We start from the raw sequence: 11,370 nt of genomic DNA on the forward strand, positions 1-11,370 counted from the left end.
TTGAGGTGAGCCAAATAGCAATGAACCAATGGATATAACATGGGCATTTCTTCCATGTGGTAGGCAACCTTACACCTTTACTATGGTTTCTTTTGTCGGTTGTAATACCCAAAGGAATATTTGTACAAATTTATTTTTAAATGAAATGAGAAAGCTTCGAGAGGATATTTTCTAAAGGGGCCCATTTAAAGAAAATATTTTATAAACCATAGCATTTTAATGTGTAAAAGATTAGGTTTTACACCTTATCTTGTACTTGAAACATTTCCTTAAGCTGCATTGTGATATCATACTCCCAAAATTTTACAAAACTCTTTCGAATATCTAAAACCACGATCACATGCATGAGGTATGCAACATCAGTAGACTCAAGTACATAATCATTATTCTCTTTTGGTTAACCTCTAGTTTCATTTTCAGCACGAGGTTTAGAGCTCGACTTTTGTTATCGTACATGAAAACATTTCCCAAATTACGATGTCAGTCAAGATAATGTGATCCATTCAATTTTTCATTTAAAAGGATACATAGAGGTGAGAAGTTTGAGTTTTAGGAATTTGCGTTTGAAGACATATAAAAAGTTGTATAACTTTTTAATAGTGATTTTATTATATACTTTATAAAATCAATTTCTTGGTATATTATTTTATCAAAGGATAAGAACAACAATTCAATTCTACATGTATAGAGGTGAGACTTAATCACAAGGAGAAGTTACTTAGGTAAGTTAAACCCTTTACCAATCACACTCTATGGAACTCTTAGATCTGTGGGATTTAGTGATTTATGTCAGCATTAGCATGCTTAATCCATATTTATGTTTATCTTATCTTATGAAAGGTTTTCTTTTGGATTTAGTTGTCTAAGATCATAACTAAATTGGTATTATCTTGTAATTAGAAGCAAAGTCCTTTTTGGGTTACCCTCATAACTAGAACTTGATTAAAATGACATTTATAAAGACAAGATAAATTTTTTAGTTTACTATATGATTAAAAAATTGCAATAAATGATACGTTAATATATTATATGATATATATATATATATATATATATATATATATATATATATATATATTAAAATAGACAATTGATACAAAGGGTCTTTCGCCTAGCGATAAGGAGTGATACTCCCAAATAAGAGGTCATGGGTTCATGTCTCATTAGGAGACATAGGTGGTATTTAGGAGAAGGTTGTTTGCCAATTAAAAAAATAGACAATTGATTTGTTAATTTATTATGTGATTAATAAATTAATATGAATTGAAATGTTAAATAATTCATTTGTTAATTTATATGATTAATAAATTAATATGAAATCAATTATAATTGATTTGATAGTAATCATAATTAATCTAGAATTAGTTTGGGATTAATTGGAACTAACTAAAGGTGCAAGGGGTGAACTATATTTGTTCAATAGGTGAAAAATAGAGGCAATTCTAAAACCATCCAAGCATGGACGGTTTTAGGAACTCTTCTAGAGTTTCTGGAAGCCTCCTGGTTACAGAAAAGGAAATGACTTGAATTATGATTAAATCTATTATTTAATCAATTCAAATCTTGGTTTGTCTACTAGTTACCTAAACTATAAACAGGACCCCCTTCGCTTGTAAATTATGTGCATACTCATTCCTAGAGGCATACGAACAAAAATTATACATCTCCTCCTCTCTCCTCATCTGTCTTCTAGTTCTAGAGTTTAAGTGTGACCCACTAGAGGTATCCTTTTGATGCTTGCTTTCCAAGCTCTTCAAAGGAATGATTGAAGTGATTTGTTTGCTACAACAAAGAAAAGGTATATAATCCTAATTCTTGTATTGTATTTTGATTATTCCACGGTTTATCTAGTTTTATTATTTATGTATGTTACATTCAAAGAGTATGACATAGATCATTTAGGTTTCATGTGCACTTAAGTGTTAAGTGAAATTCCACAAGCACATAGTTTTTGCAAGCTATAAAACTCATCATTGGTATCAGAGACTAAGTGTGCCTAACATTGATTGTACAGAAAATGATCGAACAAAACTAAGTTTTCAAAAAATTTGTTGGTCACGTCATAACACAGTGCTTGTCACGATGTGAAACTAGCTAAAAACGAAATTTTTTGCCTAATCTGATTTGTGAGGTTAATTTTGGTAATTATCTGGTTTTAAATCGGTCAAATCCGATTTTTCTAATCCCTTAGATGAATAAAATAAAAACCCTAAATATTAGGAGATAAACTTGAATAAGATAATGTTAAATTATAAGATTAGTTAATATTATGCTTATTGATTTAATAATTAATTTAACTATAAGATTAATTAAAAGGATAATTATAAATCCATGATTGATTTAAGTTAATTAAATAATTATATGATTAATTTACATAGCTAATATTGAAATCTTGTGTTTTAATAACTTTTAAAATACACCCAATATATATATATATATATATATATATATATATATATATATATATATATATATATATATATATACTACGTTATCGTAACTACGGGAAAAAAATTTATAAAATTTTGATAAATTAATAAGATTTAACTTTTTTTACACTTTTGTATTGATAATTTTAAACTAATATATATATATATATATATATATATATATATATATATATATATATATATATATATATATATATTGAATATGATTTATGTTATTGTTAAAACATTTAATATAATTATGATTTGTAAAACATACTATGAATTTGAATAGAGAAATATATACTTCACAATATATATTTATAAAACATTATATTAGGGAGATATAATATAACTTTTTAATTATCAATAAAACATTTTGATAATATACTTTTATTCGATATTTTTTTATCGTCTTTTATTTTAGAATATATTATTACTATAATAAAGTTATTGGATCAATACAAGAGTTATGAAAATTTATGGAGTCATACAATGGTGGTGTAAATGGGTGGACTTTTTTAAATAACTCAAACCAAAAAAAGTACCATTAATTTTATAATTTGTTCTTTGTGATTTTGTTTTAAATGTCATCACCGAAAAATAACTTTTAAAAGAAGTTAGAAATTAAAAAGAATCATAAATTTCCCAAGATATGAATGTTTGTTTGTTTTTTTTTTTTTTCAGTATATAATATAATCCTTTCTAATAAATGAAGGTTTTTTTGTCATTTGTGACACTCTCATTCAGTTTGTCAAATGTCATTTTGTGGTTATTTTGAATTAATTTTTTCCATATGTCATTTTATGAGTTTTTTCTATTTCATTAAATCCAACATAATATTTTAATATAATAATTGCAATGAATATAGTAATAAATGAATATCAATTTAATTAATGAACTTACCTGTTAGTTTTAAAATTTTCAAAATTAAAGATTATTAGTTTCTTTTATTTATTTAAATTTAAAAAATAAGAAAACATATTTATTATAATAATTCGTAATTTTTCTTATTTTCTTATAAATTCAATATTCTTAGATATTTTGACCTTTGTATTTAAATTTTTTATTAAGTTAACTCATGTAATACATAGTTCTCACAACTAGTTTGCAATATATGGATGTATTTTAAAATCTATTATTAACCTCTATGAGTTTTCTTTTTCTACTTAAATTTTTTCAAAAATGCTTAACCTTTTTATAATTAAACCTAACCCTAGTTTCATTATCACTTTCCTATTGTACATACAAAATTCTCATAAATCGTACGAGATGTAACCCCTAATTTATATTATGATATGACCCATGCAATGATATGAACTTTTATATCTTGAAACTTATTTACTTTTAGGAGTTAGATATATATAAAAGCGTTTTTAATAAAATAATTTTAATAATTTTGAAAAGGTAAAGGAGTTAAATCAAACTATATTAGCAATCTTAGTCCCTCACACACACAATGTTATAATTGGTTAGTTTTTTAAAAATATTGTCAAACTGCAATAGTTGGTTAGTTTCTAAAAAAACAAAGTACGATGCTAAAATTTGTTAGTTTTTCATATTAAAAAAACTCAATATGCAATGCTATAATATACAAGCATAAAAGCATGTGGCTATTTGTTGCACACATTTGAATATTTAACTGACATTTTGCTTAGTTGTACATATTATAAAAAAAACCTTTAATTAAACATTCTAGTAACTTTATGAGATTGCAAGTGAAATGTATTCTTTTAATAACACATGTCATCTTGTAGTCATTTGATTGCCTTATGACGATTTTTCATCAAAAGTTTGGTGTATTCTTCATCGATTGCTTAAAGTTTCAATGGATGCTTTCTCCTTAGTTGTTGGTTCAGCCAAGGCATTGAGAAGTGTCTGGAAGTTGAGTGAATTGAGCATAAACTCCATCTATATATCGTTAAAAAAATAAAAAAGAAATTCAATAGAGAATTAAACATTTTTACCTGCCAATCTAAATTATGTAAAGTATTAATATCCATCCTTCAGACTTTTTAGAATTGTAAAATGAGCAGAAGGATGATTTTGTAACAAAAATACCTTGACTAAACTTAGATACAACAATTACTAAACTTGTAATTTGCTCTTGATTTCAACCTGATTTATAATATATATTTGTAATTAATGACAACAACTCATGATTCCTTTAGTCAGCTGTCTCGTAAATTTATGATTATCCAAATATCATTATTTAACTATATTTACCTAGACACCAAACGGACTTCAACCTTCTTCCCTCATCATTGTCCCTTAATCAGGAAGTAATTCTTTTTCAATCAAGATTTGGCGAAAAGTAAATATGAAGGACTTGAAAAAAAAAAGTAACTCACAACAAGAAGCTATCAATGGGAGATATAGGTGCTTGCCTATAGATTTTATGCTTCCAGGACATTTCCCCTAAAAGCATCCAATGGTTTTCTTTAAGTATTTCAATCAACAAAAAAGCAAGATTTTAATAACTTGAACTTATATTGCATTAAACAAATGTCAACATTAACTTCTAGGTCATATCAAGAAAAAAATACATACTTTGGAAGCGGAAGTAAAATGGCAAAATTACCCTTGTGTAAGAGACATATTTTATCAAATATTTTGAGAACTGCGTACCTTTACACGTATGTCAACAGATGCAAGATCACCATATTCATTGCCAATGTACACTATATTACCATTTTAAAACCTATTCACAACCACATACATAGGTCAATTAACACAATCACACCCACCCATAGTTATGCATATTACAAACACACTCAAAACCATATACAAACAGTCAATTACATAGACTCTGTTAGGAATTAATCTAGATTGTTAGTTAATTTATGTTAACGGGATAGTATTTGTTAGTATGTGTTAGTTAGTTAATGTTAAATATGTAAATTATGTTAACATTTCATAAATATTCTGATCGTTGCGTGATACGTTGTGATGATTGGTATGATGTCAACCCCTGTTGTCATACTATAAAAAGGAGTCATATATATATATATCAGTTTGTTGGTGTTGAAATACATTTTTATCTATCAATAATATAAGTGAAAGTTTGTTATTTATCTTCTTTTTGAATCATTGGAATTTTATCCTTATCTCCAACAAACTCGAACACAATTCTTGAGAACATTGATTATTGATTTTTAGAGCCTCGTTATGCAATTAGGAAGCTTGGACCTATAATTTAGCAACATTTTTTGTAATTTAACAAGAATTTTGTATGAATAGACGATCAATATAACGATTAGGAAGAAACTTGAAACTACCCTAATCTTTTATTAGATTTAGGCGACTAGATATTAAAACCAAAGTTTACCCGAATGATTTTAGCATCATGTTGAAAAGGGCATTTCCGATTCGAATGGAACATCGGATGCATGCCGAAGTTCCATGGAACCAAAAAGAGAGACTGATAGAAAAGATTTGAAACAGACCACACATCAGACTAAAAAAGAAGAGGAAAATGTAAGGGTTTCCAATTAAATTACATGTTGATCATCGCGCCAGTAAAGGAATCACCGGCAACAACCTCACAACAATCTGCAAATTCCAAGATAACTAATAACGATTGTAGGAATTTGTATCTCACTAGAGGAAGTATCGAGAGAAGAAAGAAGAGTAAATAGGTAATCAACATCCAAAAAATCTTGGTAATTTATTGATTTCTAAGAATGGAGTTTGCTAATTTCTTGGGATACATCTATGATATGAAAGATTTAAAATCAACTATAAATAGATAAATAGAGGAAGGGCAGCAAGGTAAAATTACATTGGATGAAATATGAATGGAGAGAAGTTACACGTCAATAAGAAATAGTCGTTTATATATATATATATATATATATATATATATATATATATATATATATATATATATATATGTGTGTGTGTGTGTGTGTGTGTGTGTGTGACATCCCCAATTTCACGGTCAGAAAAGACTGATTTTGTTTATGCTTTGTTTAAAAATCAGAGTAACAATTTAAATAAAAGTGTGTGGAATTTGTCCCAAAACAAAATATGATAAAGATTTATCAAAAGCATTTCCGTAGAAATGTATTTCATTAAAAAGACTCGGGATGTCATGTTCGATACATATCATAAGCATAAACAATACATCATAGGCCTTACTACATTATTTTGTATTTATAGGCCTAAAATCCCTTAATCTCTCATCCCAAGACATCACATTTATGTTCATGCGCCACTACCTGTAATACAAGAAACTGAGTGGGTCAGGATTAGGAGCCTGGTGAGCACATAGGGTTTTCAACCCACAATAAATAATTTATTAGCTTTATCAAACCAAACAAACACGATTACCCGTTCCCATTATCCTCACTTTACATCCCTAAAACATCTAACACAAGGGACCTAGTCTAAGGACTATCATCGGGATGGACACCACTGCTAAGTGGATTCCTCAGCAATAAATGTCCTTAAGGCAACCATGTGGGGGATGGAGTATATCTGGTGAGCACACAGTTCAAATAAACACACAGTTCAAATAAACACCTACAGGTTGCGAGCCTGCTAGTGTTCCACTAGATTGTCTAGAATAGTCTGTGGTCATCATTTGTACTCCGCTAGATGACTGGATCATCAATAACATCTATAACGAGGCCTCTCATTATTTCATTTTATCACACAGCAACTAATACATCTACCCATGTTTTACCCCAACATTTTCGTAGATATAAAATACATATACAGTTTAAATTATTGAAAAAATGTTTATCCAGCATAGATAGCAAGTATTCAGATAATATGCACACACAACATGTAATTTATATAAAATACTTCGTATCTATGTGTAAGCTGAAAGTAACTATGCACTCACCTGAAAGGTGGTGACTCAGCACTCGGACAACGCTTCGATACTCTCAAAACAATTTTCCTTCGATAAAACCTAGTACCAATACCACTAGGGTTTAGTCTAACGATAACTGAGACTAATTAATAGTCTAACTATTATTATTATTATTATTACATAAGCGTTAAATAAAACTCAATATAACTGATAAAAATAGCCCAAATAATTATTTTAAAGACCTAATAACATTACTATAATTATTTGAAAGCTATATTAAAAACTGCGTAAGTGTAGCACACTTACAGCGGATTTTAACAAAAACCGGAACTTTATTTGGAGCAGCGTTTTGAAACAGAAAGACCCTTTTTCTCGGGACTCCGGGAGCCTCAGGGCTTCCTTAGGGTGCTAGGGGTTTCATCTAGGGTTTAGGAGGGGGTCTGGGGTTGTAGAGAGAGAATGGAGTTAGAGAGAGAATGAAGAAATGAGTGAGAAATCCGGAACATCTCGCATGGCTTTTATAGGCACCCGACTTCGGACTACGCTGGGCGTAGCCTTCGGTTACGTTGGGCATAACTCTGGATAGGGTTGCCAGCTCACACCAGCTGGCTCGCACTTCGGACTCGGATGGATAAGGGCGAGGGTACGCCGGGCGTACTGACTTCGAACGCGGGGCATAAAGAGAAGGCTACGTGGCATGATCCAAAACGAGGTCTGATCAGCGATGGGGGGTCCAGATGTTGCCACGTCATCTCAGTTTCATAATTTTCCTTCTCGAATTCTAATAATGATAGCTTTGGCATATGAGCACCGTTTTCAATGCTCTTTATATCCACGCGAAGGTGCGAACGTACTCTACAACTTTTTGTTTAGACTCTGTCGGCTAATTTTGACTCGATTTTAAATTTTATATTATTAACAGGCCGAGACAGGATTGGTCCGTTAAATCCTCATAACTTCTTCATCCGGCATCCGTTTTCGCCCATCTTTTTCTCGTTACGCTACTCTTAACAAGATCTTCAATTCTTGTTTAGGTCGTGTCGGCTAAAAACCGCTCGATCTAATATTCGAATTTTGGGCTGTACACTGCTAATCCAAAACTTCGAAAAATCATAACTTCTTCATATGAAGTTAGATTTGGGGGTTCTTTTTATCGATGTTCTTAGTTTAACGTATTCTACGACTTTCGTTTAGATTGCTAAGGCTAAATCTCGCTCTATCGTAAATTCGCTATTTACGCTTCCCGGTGTCGTGCTGTTTCCGTCGCGAAACTTCGATGGGTCATAACGTCTTCGTTATAACTCGAATTTCGGCGTTCTTTATATGTACGGAAACCAATCTTTTTTTCAACTTTTAGAACGTATTTTTTATCAAAAAAAACTAAAAATACAGAAATTCATAACTTTTTATCCTTTTTCCAATGATATAAAATTCGATTTTTTTTTCTTTTTATGTCAAATTCACAATGTGAATCTTCGAAAATTCACAACGTGAATCCGGATTCACACGCTGAATCCGAAAAATATTTTTCACATTCACAATATTAATATATGAATTTAGATATTTATATATATTTTTTTTGATAAAGAATAAGTTGTAGAAATTGAAAAAAAGATTTGGTTCACTGAAGAACCCATAATTATGGTTCTCTTAGAACTTTTCCCTATATATATATATATATATATATATATATATATATATATATATATATATATATATATATATATATATATATATACAATAACACCCGTTGCCACGTATTTCTATTTCAAATCTCAGTATTTTAAATTATTTCAGTTTAGCACCTTACATAGGGTGTACGAGGTTTGTACATCGGGCGTAAGTTAACATGAGAGTCGTGGCGAAGGAGGTGTATGAAGAGTGTACATGTGGGTACGTCGGAAGTCCTCATGTAGTCCTTAAGCCCTAAGTTTTTAGGGTTGTGTCCGCTTTTGAAACATTTTAATCCCCCTTGGACCTTCTTATGACCAGCCTTCATTCCTCTAAACCATAAAATCCCTAGCCCTTGTGAGTGAGATTTAAAGCCTGGGAGTCATTTTTGAGTGTTCTTGGTGGTGAAGGAAGATTATTCAAGAAGTGGTAGTGCATTCAAACCTTTGAATACAGAATCTACATCTCTTTGTTCATCTTTTGAAGGTATAAGGCTCCTATCTTCGAGCTTGTTTTGCTAGATCTTTTTTACGCCTGGATTTATGTTCATATTGTCCCAAAACCTTGATCTTTGTCAGTATGGAATACTCCAGAGCATATAAGGTGTCCTTTCAGACGTTTTAGGGTGCTTAGAGTCATAAAAATGTTAGCTTGGTCCTTTCTTTTCTTATATGCATGTGCTATGAAGTTTTTGGTGATTTTAGAACTTAGGGTTTGGAAATTAAGCTCTCTCTGGCCATGCGAACGCATAAAGTCAGAGAACTTATGGATTAGGATGTTCTTTAAGGGCCAGATCTAAGGTTGGAGTAAATGTCTTAATATTTAAGACATTAAAAGTTGAGTTTTAAGATGCACCGAGTACGCCAAGTGTAATCCTGGTTGTGCCCAACATAGCCAGTTGCGAGCCCGATCCTTCCTGCCTTGCGCTCTACGCCTAATGTAAATTTGAGTACACTATGCGTAATGTTCAGACTGTTGACTGTTAACTTTTGTTGACTTTTTGACCAATTGCACGTTACGTGGATTTGTGAGGGATTTTGAAGGGAAAACGATATTTTTCCCTAAATGGATTAGACTTGTTTTGGGATTAGTGGTGTAACATCTCGATGATGAGGTCTTTGGTCCAAACGCCAGGCGTTTAGCTTAAAAGGCTAGGCGTTAAAATTTCAGGCGTTCTATGATGGATGCCAAGAGTTTGCACACAGAGACCAAACCCTAATTTTTAAGATTTGCACCATATTTAAAGAACATTATGGCCTCAAAACCCTTCACCACTCTAGCCTCCATCCTCATTTTGGAAACCCTAAGTGTGTATGAGTGTTTGAAGCCTTGGTTCATCTTTTTGGTATCATTTAGTGTTCTGGATAAGATAAAGAGGATCCTTGGAGGATTGTGGTTGCTCTCTATCTTGTGGATCTGGACTCATGACATCTTGGAGCATCATTTTGAGGTGTAAAGTTCTAATCTTGATGTATCATTTGTTAGATCTTGATTTAGGGCTAGTTTATGTTCTTTTTGGTCCCAAAGATTTGATCTTTGTGAGTTTGGAATGCTCTAGAGGTTTGGACTGTCCTTTCAAGCATAATATAGAATTTAGAGTCATAAAAATGCAATATCGAGTCTTCATAATCTCCCATGCAAGAGTTTTGGAGCCTTATAGTTGATTTTGAGTTAGGATCTTGGTTTTGGGCTCATTGTAGCCATGCATGGCCATAAAGTTTGCAAATTTATGGATTTAGACATTCCATTTATGATTGGATATGAAGTTTCGACATGAGATCTTAAGCTATTAAGACATTGGTTTGGAATTTGGTAATCAGCGAGCATATGCCAGGCGTTTGCATGGGATTGCCCAACATTCAAATGCCAGACATCATAGGGTGGAATGCCCAACGTTCTCAACAGAAGCCCAATAGATCGATTTTGAGCCTTGGGCCATTAGGGGTTTTGGGCTTAGTTTAGTTGGGCTTGTATATAAAGGGAAAAATGGTCATTTTCCCTCATCATGATGAAGAATGGCTTAAACCCTAATTATTGATTAGGTTTGTTTCTAGTTTTGGTTTAGCATGAGAAGTAGTCTTTGTTGCGGATCGATTTTTGTTTCAGTTATCATCAGTACATGTGCGTTTTCCTCACAATACTTACAGGTCGAAGGCTCCATGGACGACCCATTGGATTGATATCCTAATATAGATTGATATCCTGAGTATGGAATAGATGTGAATTATTATACGCTAATTGCCGATATGCTTAGTCTAGTAGATCTGTAGGACTGTAGGACTACCCGTGATTATGTTTGCATGATATATTGTATATGTTTGTTATATATTATATGTCGATAACTTTTGGTGGGTTGAGGTTGTACTGCTTTGTGCTGTAGCCAACAAACCCGGGAGAATTCCTAATCTAAGCTAAGGGCCGGTTGGCATGACAGACTCACACTGAGGGCTGGGG

Source organism: Lactuca serriola, chromosome 2 (assembly GCF_051521515.1).
Source record: "Lactuca serriola cultivar US96UC23 chromosome 2, Lser_US96UC23_V15, whole genome shotgun sequence".
Classification (NCBI taxonomy): Eukaryota; Viridiplantae; Streptophyta; class Magnoliopsida; order Asterales; family Asteraceae; genus Lactuca; species Lactuca serriola.